General features: G+C 47.7%; 1 protein-coding gene across 1 annotated transcript in view; it reads right to left on the bottom strand.

Annotated features, from left to right (window-relative positions):
* The window catches only part of FHL1 (four and a half LIM domains 1), a 54299-nt gene that overhangs the window by 19149 nt on the left and 17769 nt on the right, over nt 1–17381 (bottom strand). The window lies entirely within an intron of this gene.

The raw sequence follows: 17381 nt of genomic DNA, 5'->3' as shown, positions 1-17381 counted from the left end.
ACCTCTCTGCTAAAGTACAATTTGGCCTTGGCTTTAGAAATAGCTTACAACTGTTACAACATGTTAACCTAATGTACAGACTGAAACGGTTTGGGGCCGTGCTATCTCAGTTATACTTATTCTGAGCTGCTCTTTATTTAAAAAAAAAATAGGCTAACTGCAAAATATTAAGGTCCAGCTAAAAAAAGTGAATTAGTTACAAATGCCATTCATAGCTCCCCACCAGCTCTGCTAGGTCGAGGAGGAAATCACAGTCAGGCATGCCAGAACCCAAGCAGGGCCGGTTCTAGCCATTTCGCCGCCCCAAGTACGGCGGCACGCCGCGGGGGGTCGCTCTGCCACTCGCCAGTCCCGCGGCTCCAGTGGACCTCCCGCAGGCGTGCCTGCAGATGCTCCACCAGAGCCGCGGGACCAGCGGACCCTCCGCAGGCACGCCTGCGGGAGGTCCACCAGAGCCGCCTGACGCCCTCCCGGCAACCGGCAGAGCGCCCCCCGCGGCATGACACCCAAAGCGAACGCTGGGGCCTGGAGCCGGCCCTGAACCCAAGGCCCCTTAACAGTGAATAGGGCACAAATAGGGGGAATTTACATGCACTGAAGATTTACGTCTGGTATTTAAAATCCTGCATAACTTAATGCAATTCGTTTTCACAGCCACAGGTGAGGCTGGCCTGCTACTGTCTTTATAATAAGCCTCATTTCTCAAGTATTACCCACTAGTTTACAGTGTGAAGTAGCAGGAAGCTACGTTAGCAGAGGCCCTAACACCACAGGAACAGCTGTTTCTTTCCAGGCATGGCAGACAGACAGAGTGATCAGTGGTCTGAGCTCAGGGCTGAAAGCCAGGAACTCCTGAATTCTAATCCTGTTTATGACACTGACTGACTGCAGGACCGTGGGAAAGTCTGTTAACCTCTCACGCTCAACTTTCCCCTCTCACCTACTCAGAGGGCGCTGTGAGTATCAGGGAGCTAATGTTGCAATTCTTTTCAACAAGGCCCATCTCTGTGGCCCCTGCACTTTGCACAGCAATTGGAAAAGAAAGTGCTAAGTATCATTGCCAGGCTGCAAAGATACAGTATCGTAACCAGCCTCCTTCACAACTGTCAGTTACGTCTAAAAGTTTCATAAGATTGCTTGAAACGCCGAGGCTTGAAAACATTCATTTCCAGAGTGGCAAAAAGAGTGGATCCACTTATTGTTGATCCAGCAGATAGTTCATAAGAAACTAAAATGTTCTGGCTAAGAAAATTCTCCCAGTCAACATATCAAACTCTAGCAAATTATTGTTGTAGTTCACGACGCCGTGGGAATCAGAACAATTGGCATTTTTAACTGAGCTGGTCTCCTTCCATATAAACAGTGTACATACCGGATTGTTTTGGCAAGGTGTGTGGTGTTCCCATGGATAACCATTCTTGTTACTGTTTTAGTAACTCTCTGGCATACCACTCCCCCTAGGGTATGTGAGTGCTGGTGGTTCTCGCCACATTCCAGCTTGAGTAATTACAGCCGTCCTAAAATATCCTCTGTAATTTCAAACAGATTTGGTATTCTTCACTTCCTGGCCTAAAGAGCTGTGTAACATTCCTGTGCAATGTTAAACAGCTATCACGTTCCACCCCAGAGATAGTTGCATTTCAATGGGAGTGAAGAGACTCATGAATGGGATGGGACAAGCGTTATGTACACACGTAAGTGTTCTGTGGGTATATTAGGGAGAGAGAGTGTGAGGGTGTGAGAGTGTATTTCGCACCCAGAGACACACACACAATGGAGAGGGAGAAGAGGAGAAACAGGGAGAAAGAGACAGGCAGAGGTTTGGAGAACAGAATGGGTGAAATCCTGGCCCCACTGAAGTCAATGGGAGTTTTGCCATTCACTTCAACAGACCATAGGATTTCATCCCAGGAGTGTAGTTTGCAACACAGTGTATAATAGTAAACCCACAAATTTAAAGTTATTACCATGTGGCACAGAGATGACCCATGCCTACTGATACGGGGAGGGGAGCATGCTCAATACAAGCCAAGCAGCAAGGGGGGGAGAGGAGACGTGACCCCACATGACCCCTCCCCCAATGTGTCACCTCTTATGTGGCACAATACAGAACAACACGGTCTGGAGCACAGCTCCCTCACTCTAGAGGTGGTGGCATAGCTGTCCTGGATGGTAGTCCAAGTATAACTGGGCTATAGACAACAAAATGAAATTGAACAAAGAAAAATGCAAGCAGCTACGCTGAGGGAAGAAATATCAAGTGCACAAATACAGAATGGGGGATAACCGGCTTGGCAGCAGCGCTGCTGAGAAGGATCTGGGTGTTGTGGTGGATCACTCAATAGGAGTCAGTAAGGCGATGCTGTTGCAAAAAAAGCAAATGCAATTTTAGGTTGCCTTAACAGAGATATAGCATGTAAATCACAGGGAGGTGACAGTACTGTTCTACATGGTGCTGGTCAGGCCTAACCTGAAGTTTGGTGTCTCATTTTGGTCACCAATGTATAGAAAGGATGTGGAGAAACTGGCCAGAGGTGAGCGACAAAGATGATCAAAGGGATGAAATGCCCTACAAGGAAAGGCTGCAGGAACTGGGTATCTTTAGCTGGAAAAGAGGAGGTTGAGGGAGGACAGGATAGCCGTCTTCAAATACTTGAAAAGCTGCCATAAAAAAGGAGAAAAGTTGTTCTCTCTTGCCACACAGGGCAGGACAAGGGTTCAAGTGACAGCACAGCAGATATTGATTAAATCTCAGGAAAAACTTCCAAACTGTAAGAACAGTAGGACAATGGAACAGATGCATCAGGAGATTGTGGAAGCTCCTTCACTGGAGGTTTTCAGAAGGAGGCTGAATAGCCACCTGTTTTGGGTGGCTTAGACACAACCAATCCCGACTCTTGGCAGGGGGTTAGACCAGATGATCCTTGTGGTCTCTTCTAACTCTATGCTTCTATGGCCCTAGGCAATTTCACACTTCACTCCAGATCAGTGTTTCACCCCAGTGATCACCAAGATCTCCCTTTCCATCTCATTTACTGCTATTCTGGTACTTTCTGGGATGATGATGATGATGACGATGGTGACGATGACGATGATAGAGCCCAGAAAGCGACATTGTACTAAGCTTCAGGGAGACACTGGCGTTTACACTGAAAAGTGGAGAAGCCAGTCCAACCTGAGTTTCCTATTAATCCTGCCAGGAGAATCAAATACCAGCAGAATTTCGAAGGGCAGTGGACACGGGTCCTTACCCCCCAAAGCAATCAGGAGCTGGAATTCATGGTACAGGAGATCTGAGTTCACCTTCAGCCCTGGGCACTTCTTTCTCCTTCTGTGTATTATTCCTGTCTTGCTGAATTCAGGAAGAGTTCAAAACTGTAGCACTAGGCACTGGTCTGCTGGCGCAATGATGAGGATTTGAGCTGTGCCTGTGGCATTTTTTGGGTGACCAGATGTCCCAATTTTATAGGGACAGTCCTGACACTTGGGGCTTTTTCTATTACCCTCCACCCCGTCCTGATTTTTCACACTTGCTGTCTGGTCAGCTGAGGCATTTTTAACGTTGGTAGTTTAAAATTTCTTTATTTTTTCAACTAATACAGGAGTTACCCAAAGAGACGTTCCCCCAAAGTGAACTTTTTATCAGAGTGGTGGCTGTTGAGCAGGCAGCATGATTAAGGGAGTGTGTCATGTACCTGAATAAAGAGTGATTCAACATTGTGTTTTCCAGAGTATTTTCTTGACCTGAATCATCCTGCCAGAAAAGGCCTGACCAGCTTCAGGCTTCTCACATGTCATCTATCACTCGACAAGACAGAAACAGTCACTTAAATAGAGACAGGAGATAGCCCAGCATTGATGAACTATTAGTCACCATCATCAGAGACAACTGAGCAGCAATAAATATAGAGAGGTGGCAGGACATCATGCCTACATTTCAGAGTAACGTTTTACTTTAAAGCTCTCTGCATGTTGACGGTGCTACACTCAGTGCTGTAAAGTGGCTGATAAACAAATAAGGATACACTGATGGCTTGGACTCCTGGACACATTCAGCCTCCTCCAATCGCATATTGCTCCATAACCGTTTCTCTTCTCTCCAGCTAGTTTTTGGAATTCTGCCCCCTGATTTGGAATCATGTGTGACAGCAGAGGACAGGTGCAGAGGGTTGTCATTTCAGGCAGTGAACATTTAAGAGGGAATTTAGTGCTTGACATTATACTTCTTTATTCAGTGCATCAGGGGCCCGTGCACAGTGCTCGGTGCCTCTCAAAATGTACTCACAGAACTGACACAAAAATATGTATCAATGCAGTGTTTTTATTCAAATTGCCAATGCCACAAAGGCCAGTTTATACTCGCCCACAAGAGAAAACACACCTTTCAGCCAAAGATCTCCTGGGAAACATCCCTCCAGCTTTCAGTCCTTCCCTCACATCCCTGTTACGGCTGCAGCGAAAGATGAACGTTGCAGCATGCCTGGAAAGTGAAAGAACCAGGGCTCCGGAAGAGAGAAAGGTGTTCAGGGTCATGCAGCCTCATGGGAATCACCCTGCCAGCAGCTCCCCCTCACTTGAATGGAAGAAGCTCCAGTTAGGGCATTTCTGCTAATCTCAGCTGCATCAGAGGGGTATCTCCCAGACATCAGGTTCTGAACCAGTCTAGGACATATAAGATCAGCCCTTTGAGCTCCACCCAAGAGATGAGGGGAGCAGCACAGTTCTCGCAGCCAGCCCACCCTCGCCCATTCTGCAAGGCCATCAAATGCTGGGTGACTCCTTCCACGGCCCCAGCCAGTTTGGATGTGATGGAAACACTGAGTGCCATCAGTATGTTGAGCTCACTGCTAGCCAAGGTCCTGACTGACTCTCCCTATGGCCCTGAGGAGGGACAAAACCAGCCTCTGCAGTGCCCCACACAGACTTCCAGAGTGGAGGGAAAATTGCCCCAAACTTCCTTTAGGTCCCTCCCAGAAAGGGCTGAGCAGAACCACTCAAGAGTAGCTTACCCAGCCCTACCGGGGACTGCAAGCATCCCAACAAAATCTCATGGTCAGCAGCCACAAAGGAGGCTGACTGATCCCACAGAACCAGCAGTGACGCCTTCCCTGTTCTCATCCTGTTCTATGAGAAGATCATCAAACCCAGCGGAGCCTGCCCCAAAACCACAGTCTAAACCCCCATAACCAGGATGACTCTGGAAACTGCCAGAGGTGACCTACCACCACCTTCTCAATGACCTTCCCCGAAAACGACCTAAGTGAGGCAGGTCAGTAATGGGTAAAACAGACAATGTCAAGTGCTGGTTCCTGAACCAGAGCTGTACAAGAGCTACTCCACAGCCAGTGGGGACACGGCCCAACCCCAGGGGGAGGCCGTGAGAAAACCCAACAAAAGAGAAGCCAGCACCTCCCCGCTGGCCTTCCCCAGCCAGGAGAACATGCACCCAACTCCAAAGGCAGTGGCACAAAATACGCCTAGCACTTCTGAAGCCTCAGTGAACAGACTGACAGGGCCTCAAGCACAAGAACTAGCCTTGTCCTGTCGTGGACACAGCACAATGGTGATGTCTCCACGTGCGCTCAACATGGAAGAAGCCAGATCAATCCAGCTCTGAGTGGTGTGAGCCACAAAGCATCATGAAAAGTCTTCCCGAGAATGAGGGCTGGGCTCCGTAACAGACCAGAGGCAGCACAGACTCACCAGGGAAAAACGACCCAGTCCGAGTCCTGCTGCAGGAGACCTTGTGGATGATACAGCAAAGGCAAAACTGCATTTCTTTGCCTCCTCTACAGCCACAGTGCAGTATAAACCTTATCTATGCGGCACTCAATCCGATTCAATCCTAGCTATCCACCCCAGCCATCTCTGTTCATCCGCAGAAAGCCACACATAAACCATGGTGACACATGGGAGCAAAGCCAGTTGCAGTACAGGTGTTTGTACAGCTGTACTAAACCACGAATAGAGCAGTCTGTGGGTTAGGCTACATTCTTCCTCTGAGCCATCTGGTATCCCTCAGACTCCATCCAGCTAGGACAGCGTCCCTACACTACAGCTCCTTCACATCTGCAGGACAGGTGTGCTTCACCTCCCATGGCAGAAGGCAATGATCAGCCCATGACACTTCCTTTGCCTCCCATCCCACTAGATCCAGAGCATGGCCGACTGTGTGAAGGGAGTCAGAAGGCACCCAAGACAGTCACAGGATGCTTTTAGAACCAGATCTGGGGGAGGTACCAGAAGACTGGGGATAAGTTCATTAATGTATGTACACCACAAAGATACTATATGGTCAGATGCCATCTAAGAACCTAGATATGAATGTGGGAGACTCAGTGCTTAAAGGGCATGGGGGGGAGGGGTTGCAAAGGACTGGCAAAATACATAAATCAGTAAAAATTGAGGCGACTGCTGAGGGACACACTTTAAGCGCGGATTCTCCAACCATCTGCTACTCCCAGATTGCGGTAGGACCTCCTCCTACTTTCTTCAAACTACTTGAAGCACTGGGGTGAGGGGAGAGTAAAAACGTAAGAACAAAGGAAAACGAAGGGAAGCCGAACAGGGATGGGAAGTGACTAGACGTAAGGATGGAATGGGCCAGCAGGACACTGGAAGTAAAGAGAGTGGAAAGTGGAAAAATAGCAACCTTGGAAAGAGGAGGAACTGTAGGGTCTATCCCTCTGCCTTACTCCACTGGACTCTGCCCTCAGCCAGCCCAAACAGTCCCATTTTACTTCCATGCCACCACCTGCTCTGCTCCGAAGCTCCTTCCAAGCACGCTTTCCGCCCGGCCCCCATTCACTCCACCTGTCGTGGACATTGCAAACCTTTGACTGGTTGCTGATAGCCGACTGACACAGAGAGCCGGGTGGGGGCTATAAATCAGTTGCTGCTCTATGCATCCAAGTTTTTGTTCAATCCTCTTTTCTATTTCGGGCTTGGAGAAGAGAACCAAAGCCAGGAAAGCTTCCTGCCAAATAAAGCAGAGCATATGTGGGGCAGAGGGAAACACTACTGCAAACCCACCCTGAATCAAGGGATTTCTAGTTACTGAGAACACTCAGGTAGGACAGTGCATTTGAAACCTGTTAATTTGTATTATAGTTACTTTTCTCCCCTAAGAATTCTCCTCCCGGCAGCAGGTGGGCTGTCCACCTTTGTGACCACCCACAACCCTCCCACAGCTCTAGGCCTACATAAGCAAAGCCCAGAAAGATCATTCAGATTTTCCTTTTAGTTGATCATCTTGATATTTTTGTCATTGTTTCCTTCCCTGCAAGGATTTCAAACTGAACTGCTTGAATTGTGAACTCTCGTGAACATGCTTCCATGACGAAGGGCCATATTCTTCCCTTAATGTTCAGAGCTGGACATCGAGGCAACGAGAGGCACGTCTCTGATTTAAGTGACTTACCCAGAGTCACACAGCAAGGCTGGATCCAACACCCATCAATGTAATTCTTTGCATCAGGCCCCAAGTCAGCAGTGGAACCAAGAGTTAAGTTCTCTCAATTTCCAGTCCACTATGTCTTTCCAGTGGCTCTTTATAAAGACTCAAAAAGAACAAACAGTAGTGCTCATCTCACGTCAGCGAGGCCACTCAGTAAAGCTCATGGTCTGTGTCGTTAGGGTGAGTTTGCTGAAAACATTCTCAGCTCTATATGGTACACGCTTTAAAATAGTTTATTTTTATTGCTTAAAGTGCGTCGTTAGTTAATGGGCCTCAGTGCCCAGTTCTGGAGCACTGAGAATGGAACTTTGCAAAGTGCTTGCCTAGACACTGTGTCCAGAACAGATTCAGGACAAGCTGTGTGCCTATGGGCATCCTTTAGACTTCAGGCTGTAAGTCTGCAGGATGGTGCATGAGGAGGATTTACCTGCAGGACTCAGGTACATCAGACACAGCATTGTCAATCTCAAGCATTAAAAATCACCCCAAATCACCACCCTTAATAAATAATGAGACTGACTTAAAAATCATGAGATTTAAAAATAAATAAATAAATGTAGTGTTCTCTTTATTTGCCTTCTGGTTTCTGAGCCCTTAGTTTAAACTCAGGCCACCTTTTCAAACTTTTCTCTGCAACCTTGAGGCCTGGAAAGTTACTTTTTTCAAATGAAAGCCATGATTCTTGCCTAATCCAATGCCTCCAGGAGACGGGGCTTTGAAGGAAAACATTGAGTGACATGAGAGCGTGTGACAGGGCTCCCCTCTCTGCCTTTGGATGACCACAAAGAGGCTGGATGCCTTCCACGTTGATAACCATCAGTGTGTTATTGATTAGGTCCCCTCCATCAGGACAGTCTTGTACAATGACATACAAGTGGACATAAACTTCCCCCCTAGCCCCCTCTCCAGGGAGGAAGGAGAAAGTTCTCCTCATCCTGTATCCCCGGCCAGCCTTCTTCTCATGCACCTTCTTCCTTGCTTTTACCTGTGTCGCGCTGATGAGCTGATCATTCTCACTAGCTCAGCAGCTTCCAGCCTAATTAAGCCATTGAGCACCCATCTCCCAATGAAGTCCACTCCCCGGGGGATAGCTGGTCCCTTAAGGAGCTCTTGACTCCTGGCACTCCGTCATAGAGTGCAATAAAACTGCGAGCACTGGTAACACTGCCCGCTGCCAGACACGCTTCACAACATGCAAGCCCAGCGTGGCCTGTTCTAATGACAACCAGAGCCCAGAATGTGCCCTGGCACTGACCAAGGGTTGGGAGGCCAGGGTAAAAGGAGTCCTCCCTTCTCAGGCTTCTTGTTCCACAGCAGCAACAGCCCTGAAGGGTAGGACTACAACTCCACTTCCTTCTGCACTACACCATGGAGCTGGCTAGGCTCACAGGGGACAGTAGGCTGAACCTTTGCCAGGGCTGCAGTTGCACGCTCCCACTGAGCCCTGGGAAACCACAGGAGGGGTTGTGCCTTCTGGTGCCCCAGACTGGCAGAGTGCCTGCATGCCACCCAAGAGCACCAAGAAACCCTGCAGCAAACAGTAATACACTGTGGATTTGTTCAAAGCAGCTGAGGGTAGAGGCTGGCCTGCAGAAGGTCTGTTACTGGGGATTATGGGTCAGGCAGAGAAAACCCAGCTTGACTTTCAGATCACAGGGTTACAAAAGTCACATTTTCACTAGTACCCTGAGCAAATCCAAACGAGAATCATTTAGCAATTTGGGATCCCCAATGATGCAATTGCTGTACCTAAGTTTCTGTTTTGACCAAGACATTGAGGGGAGGGATAGCTCAGTGGGTTGAGCATTGGCCTGCTAAACCCAGAGTTATGAGCTCAATCCTTAAGCAGGGCCACTTAGGGATCTTAGGCAAAAATCAGTAGGTGGCCCTGCTAGTGAAGGCAGGGGGCTGGCCTCAATGACCTTTCAGAGTCCTTTCCAGTTTTATGAGATAGGTGTATATCTCCATGCATTGGATTTAACATTTCTGTTTAAGAGAAGTACCAGGGGATATTTAATTACCACAATGCTCCAGACTGGAGCTTTATATCTCACCCAAAAAAATTCAGCAGCACAGCACCTCCCACCCCATGTCACAGCACCAGCTTTGAAATGACAGAGAGAAGAGAGCCAATTTCTGAATCACCTGCACTGTGTTCCTTAGAGCTACCCCATCCCCTGACTAAACCAACTCCACTTTGCTGAGATGTGACCACAGCACAGCTTGGGGCCTGCAGACTGTGCCCTTTGTTGTTAGATATCTTCCTGCAGAGGCAACAGGCAAGTGCAGCCCTGCGGCTTGGCTGGGACAAGGCTCCTTTCTGACTCACCTCGCAGAGCTAATGCAGCAGATTACAAGGATCCTTGATTGACTCTTAGCTGCATTAACATGTGGAAGGCTCATGAAGCCCAGCCATGGGCTGAGGGACTAGTCAGTTACATGTCCCCCCGGACCCAGTCACCAGCTCCACTTATCTTTGGAAATTAAAACTTCCGGGCTGAGCAAAAGTGCCATGACTCCCTGTCAATCCAGTAACACACAGATCCTGGCAGGACGACTCCTAGGGGAATCTCCTACAGGAGAAGCAGGTTTGATATGTAGCCACAGAACACTTAGTGACCACTCGTGTGCTCCCACCACACACGTTATTACTGAAACTGTTATTGAAAGAATCTATAATGCCTCCTAATTCACACCCCACATTCTTTACTGCATTCAGTTAATTTTCATAAGCATGTTTGCCTGCTGTATCAGGCTTTCCCCTTGGTGGATTTACACAGTTCACTGAAAGGGTCAATGAAGGAAGTTCAGATATGAATTTCTAGTCAAATAGAAAGTTGGGCAAGACAGTTTCCTTGGGAACTGACAACAGTGCAATAAAATTCAGGAATTAGCATCTTCTCCTAACCTCACAAACCCATGTGTCAGTACACAATGCTGCTCCTGTACCACACCAGCCGGTCAGAGTGTGACCACATGAAGGTCGTGGCAGTCAAATTGCTGATGTTGGTTATACCTATATATTTCCTTCATGAGTAGCACGACACTTTGGGCTTAAGGGGGTTTCCGGTTAAACTGAGCTCTGAAGACTCAATTACTCTCTCCATAAGAATTGCGAACCATGCAAGGTTCCCCCACTCTGTGTCAACTCTGACGTGCAGAGACCTGCTCTAGAGATGAGAAGTCTCCATGCCCATTCAATCCTTGGCCTCTACAAAGCGAAGGACACAACCCCTTCTAGGTTTCTAAAATCCATGTTGGTTTTATCAGTCTGGGACCAACGGAGTTCAGCAGAGGGTTGGTTATTGCAGGTGGAGCAGGCTGTGCTACCTATAGTTAAGGTGGCCTGACATTTCTATTTATAAAACCCTATTTTGAGTTGCTTATATAATTTTGCCAGATTTTAATAATTTGAGCTGAAATTTTCCAAGGGTGCCTCTGTCAGGCTGAATAATTTTTGGAAAATGTCAAACGCAGTCTAGTCTTTTCTCAGAATGAGGATAGGGGAAAATACACGATTTTTCCCAACGTTTAATTGTTTTCCAACCATTTCACTGAGAAGCTCTAGTGTTCCCAGGCTTTAGAGCAGAGGCTTGAAATCTGGCAGCAGAGTCCACAGTGTCCGGGATATGCCTCTTGCTGTCCCCGTGAAGAAACATCCACATCTGGTCAATTTACGAGCCTCTAAAACTTTCAACACACACTCTCAGAGAAGGTTACTAGAGCTTTTCAGCTACATTTGCTAAAGATTCCATCAGTCCTAAGCACAGTGCCCCCTGCTGGTACCCAGGCAGGGAGGACTAGAAGGAGGAGGCAGCCACACTGGAGCGCAGAGAGATGAAGATCTCCGCCTGGAGCGGAAGATGAGAATGGGGTAAGAAGCCAAAGGGGGCTGTGGGCTGGGCCTGGGATGAGGAGCCAAGCTGGTTTGTGAGGGAGACTGGAATTAGCAGGGCACCTAGAGATAGCAGCCTCATTAACCACATAACCCTGATTCATACCCTGAGCACCATCCATGCTGAATGAGGGTGGGGTCCTGTGGAAAAGACAGCATGTGCCCATGTAATTAAAGACGACTGTGTGAACATGCATGCACACAAGAGGTCGGAATTAGGATTGCACAGGCAACCTTAATACTGGCATTTGCTAATTCTTGAGGGCTTGACATTGCAACCTTAACAGTGCTCTTTTCATGCAGTCTGGTCTCTGTAATCGTCATATAAACTGAGGAAGGGCACTGTACGCTGCTCTGCTGGTAGCATTTCTCTGATGCATGTCACAGATCTATCGTACTGCTCTGAGTCATAGCACTGACCTTAGAGCCCCAGGCTGGAAAAGGCACCACAGTCTAACGGCAGAATTCTCCATCAGTCTTGTCTCATATGTCTACATTGATTTCAACACTGTATCATATGCCTGGTGCATCTGTGAAGTACAGCATCTGCCTCCCCCTGCTTTTGGCACATTCCCGCCCCCCTGACACACCCCTTTGTACTTCATTGTACTTATCATTGTACAGTGACAATTTACAAAATTACTTTATCACGTACTGGGCTGAATCCTGCTGGCTTATGTGAATAGTCAATAGGCAGGGACCAGCTTTATGTTCTGTGTTTGTCTAGTGTCTAGCACACTGGGCCTCCGGTCTATGATCAGGGCTGCTACCACTATGTCAATAATAAATTATTGTTATACAGACCTGGCATAAGTATGTCCCACCCACGCCAATGTCTTTAGCAGAGCAGAGCTTGAGCATTGCCAGCCTGGAACTGGCCCAATGGGACAAGCAAGGCGAAGGCAGCTAGCCCTTTGATAACTATATTTTCAGTTGTTAGGTAGCAGTGGTGACGGGAAGTTATGTATCCACAATAAAAATAACCAGCCCCAAAGCCTCACCATACGTATCCCTGGGCTGTCTTTGCTCCGGTAGTCAAAAGGGATCAGCCTGCAGGGTTGACAGTGTATTTTTGGTTGCCCTAAATAGTTGTCAGCACGTATGTCCTGCATTCTTTACAAGGAAAAACACAGCTGCAAAGCCCACCTTAGTGGGACCCAGTCGGGTGGATTAGACACAAAGGTCACTCCCTGGATGGGTACAGCTGCCTGCATTTCTAACTTTAGAGAAGTCTGTTTTGAAATGAACTAGGCGCTCTCCTTTTTTCATGATAAAGGACAGGCTAATATTTAGTAACAACTTGAAGAAGTGCAATAATCCCTTTGTCACACAGCCAGCGCAGGGGCTTAATTTCCATGGTGTTAGGATGGTAACTTAGTGCACACAGAACAAGATCAAATATCAATTCCCACCAGACTTGTTGCTGTCCAGAGTAATTAAACAGAAATACCAGTGTTTATTTCTACTAGCATTAGAGCATCCTACAGTGTTGTGCATTTCTTTTTCATGAATAACTCTTTCTTACTAACTGAACTCATTCTCCAGGCTGCACTGACACCGTAATGCTAATCAGTGGTGCTTGTTAAGCAGCTTAGCTGAGATAATTCAGTCTTTTGTTCCCGACTTGGAAGTGATAACAACTGTATTATTTAACAGCTGTATGTGAGTGAGCCACAAAAGCTTATCTCCAGTCAACAAAACATGGTTTTCTACAACAGAACTGTGCAAAGATTCCTGCACCAGGAAAAACAAGCCATGATGCCTTCAAAAAACTTGACAACAGGTGTACTGAGACGGCTGTCTATTATGCTGACCAGTATTGTCTCATTGTTTCCTCGTACCCCCCATCTCTCCGTATGCATCTCTCATCTCATCTTACACTTACACTGTACACTCCGTGAGGCAGGGCCCATCCTCTTGCTCTGGGTTTGTAGAATGCCTAGGACAGTGAGGGCCTGGCCTACGAGTGGGCTCCTAGGCCTTACGGGATACAAATCAATGAATCGTACGTGCAGCCTGGAGACACTTCCTTTAGGTTGGTATTGTCTGAGCCAGCGGTTCCCGAGCTGTGGTCTGGAGCCACAGAGAACTGATCACCTGCTGTTGGCTCCTCCCAAGTTGCAATTAAAGAAGCTAAATGTTCATGAATATTTCCCTGGCATCACTCAGCATGTGAGCAAGTACTGTAGGTGCCAAGGGGGTGTTCCGGTACTGCCACTAGGAGAGGAGCTGGTCCGTGTTGTCCTGAGTGGGCAGAGAGGTGGCCTATGAGTCACGCACTCCCTTACAAGTTGGAGGCCACCCTATGAGAACACTTGAGAGCCACGGCCTCTGAAAAATGCCAGTGATAGCGCTGTCTGGCTCCATGGGGGAGTGTACTCTCAGGAAGCAATGCTGCCGGTAAATTGCTTTTATTTCCCATTCACCCTATTAATACCCACAGAAAATTACCTAACAAAATAAGTTCCCAGTGCCTTGTTACACCTCCATGTGGTTAGCAGGAGCACCACACGCTGCCATGCTGGGTCTGAAGCCTGGGTCTCTCACACCAGTCCAACGGGAGCTGGGAGGGTGGAGAGCAGTGAGCAGTGGGCAAGCGGGGGTTTCAAGAAGGGGGTGGAGTGGGAGCGGGAAGAAGCAGAGTGTGGGCAGGGCCTTGGGCAGAGCAGGGATGAAGCACACCAAGTAAAAGTTGACACCTATGGAGAGCTCTGGAGCCAGTACAGGAGGACCGAGGGCCTTTCCCACTCCTTAGTGATCCCTCCAGCAGACTCAGTGATGGCGAGGAGAGGCTCTGAAGGGAGCCAGGTGCAGACTCATTCCCAGAACAACAACTGGCCCAACAGGGATTGAGAATGAGCCAAAATGGGAGGCCCCAGGGCTTCCAGAAGAGCTTGAAGAGCAATTCAGCCTCACTTCAAGAGGGAAGGGTGTGCAGAACAAACAGCGAGCGATTCAGAAAGCATCATTTGTATTTAATTTCTCTATCCTGGACAGGGGTGGGGGATTCGAGGAGGGGGTTCCTGTAAGAGTTCCCAGCCCTCCAACCGCTGGAGGGTAAATGCCTATAATTCCCCTTATGGATTATCACTTCGACAACAGCAGAGATGCAAGACATCTTGTGGGTTAAAAGCCAAACGCACCGTGATGCAGACTGACTTCCGGGCTCTTTAGTGCAGAAGAAGCACAGATTTTAAAAATAACCTGTTTTTGTTTGTCTTCTGGTTGCATGACAAGGAGTCCGGCTGCTTTGAAAAGTTTTCATGCACAATCCCAGAGGAGCCCATATTATCGCAAAAGCCTGCCATAAATCACTTCCTTTTTTCTGAAGCATGCTTGCCGTAGCAATGGGCTGCACAGCTGGGCTGCTTGCCAGGGGCTGAGACCTTTAGAAAGGTCTCATAGTCCTGCTACATACCCTTCTTTCCTAGTGCTGATCACGCCTTCCTATCATCTCACGCCAGCTCAGATCCCCTCGACAGCTTTTCCCTTTTATGGTGGTTTAAATATATGCTCACCTGCTTTCAGATCCCTGTGCCTGTTAGTTAAAAAACAAACATCTAAACATATAACACACGCGCATGAGTACTCAGCTGAATAGGACATGGGAACTGGACTCAGAAACACGATCTTCACAATTGTGTGACACATGGCAATTGTTAGCTACAGTGATGAAGAGCCCCAGACCTACCACTGTTCTTTTGCATCCAGACCCTTGCTACTGTAACGTTCCCAAAGGTCGTGTCCCACACTTTGCCCAGCTGCATGGTAACCAGATGTCTTATACGGACAGTCCCAACATTCAGGGCTTTGTCTCATACCGGCCCCTATTACCTTCCACCCCATCCCAATTTTTCACACTTGCTGTCTGGTCACCCTACCGTTGGCGTGTGTGTTTGTGTTACTATTTCTCTAGCATATAGAAAACATATTTGCCCTTTCCTTAAATGTGGTAAAAGCCAATGCAGAAGCAAAATAATGAAGTTAGGTAAGTGAAGCTAAATAGACATGTGGGTCAGGAAAATACCTTGGCTTGATTCATGCTTTCTGATGAGACATCTTGTGTACAGTTTGCCCAGGGATACAGGACAATGCCGAGTGAAATGCTGAAGTTTAAATGTCCAATAAAGGGGTAAAATGCACGTGAACTTTTAGTAGAAAGAAGGGATTACATTTTCAAAAGTGTCCAAGTGATTTAGGAGCCATTTTCAAAACATACTTACATTCTTCGGAGCCTATCTTTCAGTAAGCTTTAGGCTCCTAAGCACTTAATCATTTTTGAAATGAGGATTTAAATTGCTGCAGCAGTTAAGCGGTTTTGGAAATTGTACCTAGATCTGTGGTAGATAAACTATGGCATAGATGTCTTCACAGAGTGCCAGAATTTTTTACATTGCTAAACTTCATTTGCCCGATAAGATTAAAGCATTACCTTAATCTGGATTACAAAATGAGAGAATAATTTTGCCTTCTTTATAGCTGAAAATGTTAACACAACAAACCACCATTTCACAAGTTTGACTCCAGGTGTTGAAAAGTTCCTTCGCTGCACTCCGACCCCGAGTACTAATTTTAGCTTAAATTTTATTTTAGAGCATTTTTTTCAAAACAGTTAATTCTTCATCTTTCTATTAAAAACCCCTCCAGCTCCCAACCAAAAACTACTGGCTACATCCCACCCACCACAGAAAAACTGTGAGGCCCAGGAAACCTGTAGCGAGACTGTCAGAATTCTCTGGAAGGAGATGAAGCAAAGTTTGCAACTCCCTTGGCTCCAGCCCTCTCCTCCCATCCCCCAAAATGCAAAACTCAGCGCTCATGGATCACACTCATGGGCATCCGTCAAATCAGAGAACAACACTTGGGCAACCAGGGAAGAAAAATTTGACCTTTTATGTGCACTGGGTGAAACACACCTACCATCCATCCCAGGGACCCAGTTCTTCTGCCTTCACCTCATGTGTGGGGCTCAGTTTCCAGAGGAGAAGCACATAACAGGATTGTCTCCTTCAAATAGCAAAGCCAGTGCTCAGCTCTGAGCTGTTAAGAGCCATGGACTCCTCCAGTCGGTGAAAGAAGCAGCAGAAGAGCTAAAATAGCAAACTAGTCAGTCATCCAGAGGCCGCTCTAGGGATAGGTAAGCTAGGCAGTTGTCTAGGTTGGTAAGATTTGTGGAGCGTGATGTACCCCGCGCTAGCCTTCCACGGCACGTACTGATTGTCCATGTGCACCCTGCGCACATTTACCATACCTTCATGTGCTTCAAACTAGTTCTCTTTGAAACGGGTCTAGATTAAAGTGCAATTAACACACTCAGTGTGTGTCAGCAGGGTGCGTACCCTCATGTGCATTAACATCCCTGCAGAGGTCTCAGCATGGACCATGCAGCTGGAGGTCCCAACCCAGTGGGAGCCCATAACCTGGCCACCAGCGGCCTCTCCCTAGACAAGCCTGAGGACAAGGGTCCTCTGGGGTGGCTGGCAACCACAGAAGTGACACTCCCTGGGGCGGCACACCGTGGTTAGGCCTATGGAAGCTGATTGTCGTAAGCAGCCTCTGCCAGCACCAGTCACCATATGCTTTGTACAGAGCATCTCACAGGCGCACATTATTCTCATTACGCACTGCCAGCAATCCCGCCGGCGCTGTCACAAATCACGCGGAGACAAGACACAGGACAACCCACAGGGCGTGAAGAGGCTTCTGGAGAAGAGACCAGGCAGGAATGGTAGCAATTACTACACGTGATCCCTGAGCGAGAAAAGCATGGGAGCACATGCGTGACTTTACGCATGTGAGTAATCCCATTGAGGTCCATGAGACTACTCGTGCTGAAAGTTAAACCCATTCTCCAGGGCTGCATCAGGGCCTAAAATGGTAACATGACAAAAAAGTCACTAGCATGGAGAGCAGGAGGGTAGTAAATTCAGGGACAAAGAACAGGCACAGACTAGAGAGGGACATTAGGGAAACAACACAAACTCATTAAACACAACTGCAGCTAGCTCTCAAACTACCGTCCAAATGAAT

The sequence above is a fragment of the Gopherus flavomarginatus genome, chromosome 8 (assembly GCF_025201925.1).
Source record: "Gopherus flavomarginatus isolate rGopFla2 chromosome 8, rGopFla2.mat.asm, whole genome shotgun sequence".
NCBI lineage: Eukaryota > Metazoa > Chordata > Testudines > Testudinidae > Gopherus > Gopherus flavomarginatus.
The sequence above is the reverse complement of the archived record's forward strand: the minus strand, read 5'-3'. Positions and strand labels throughout refer to the sequence as shown.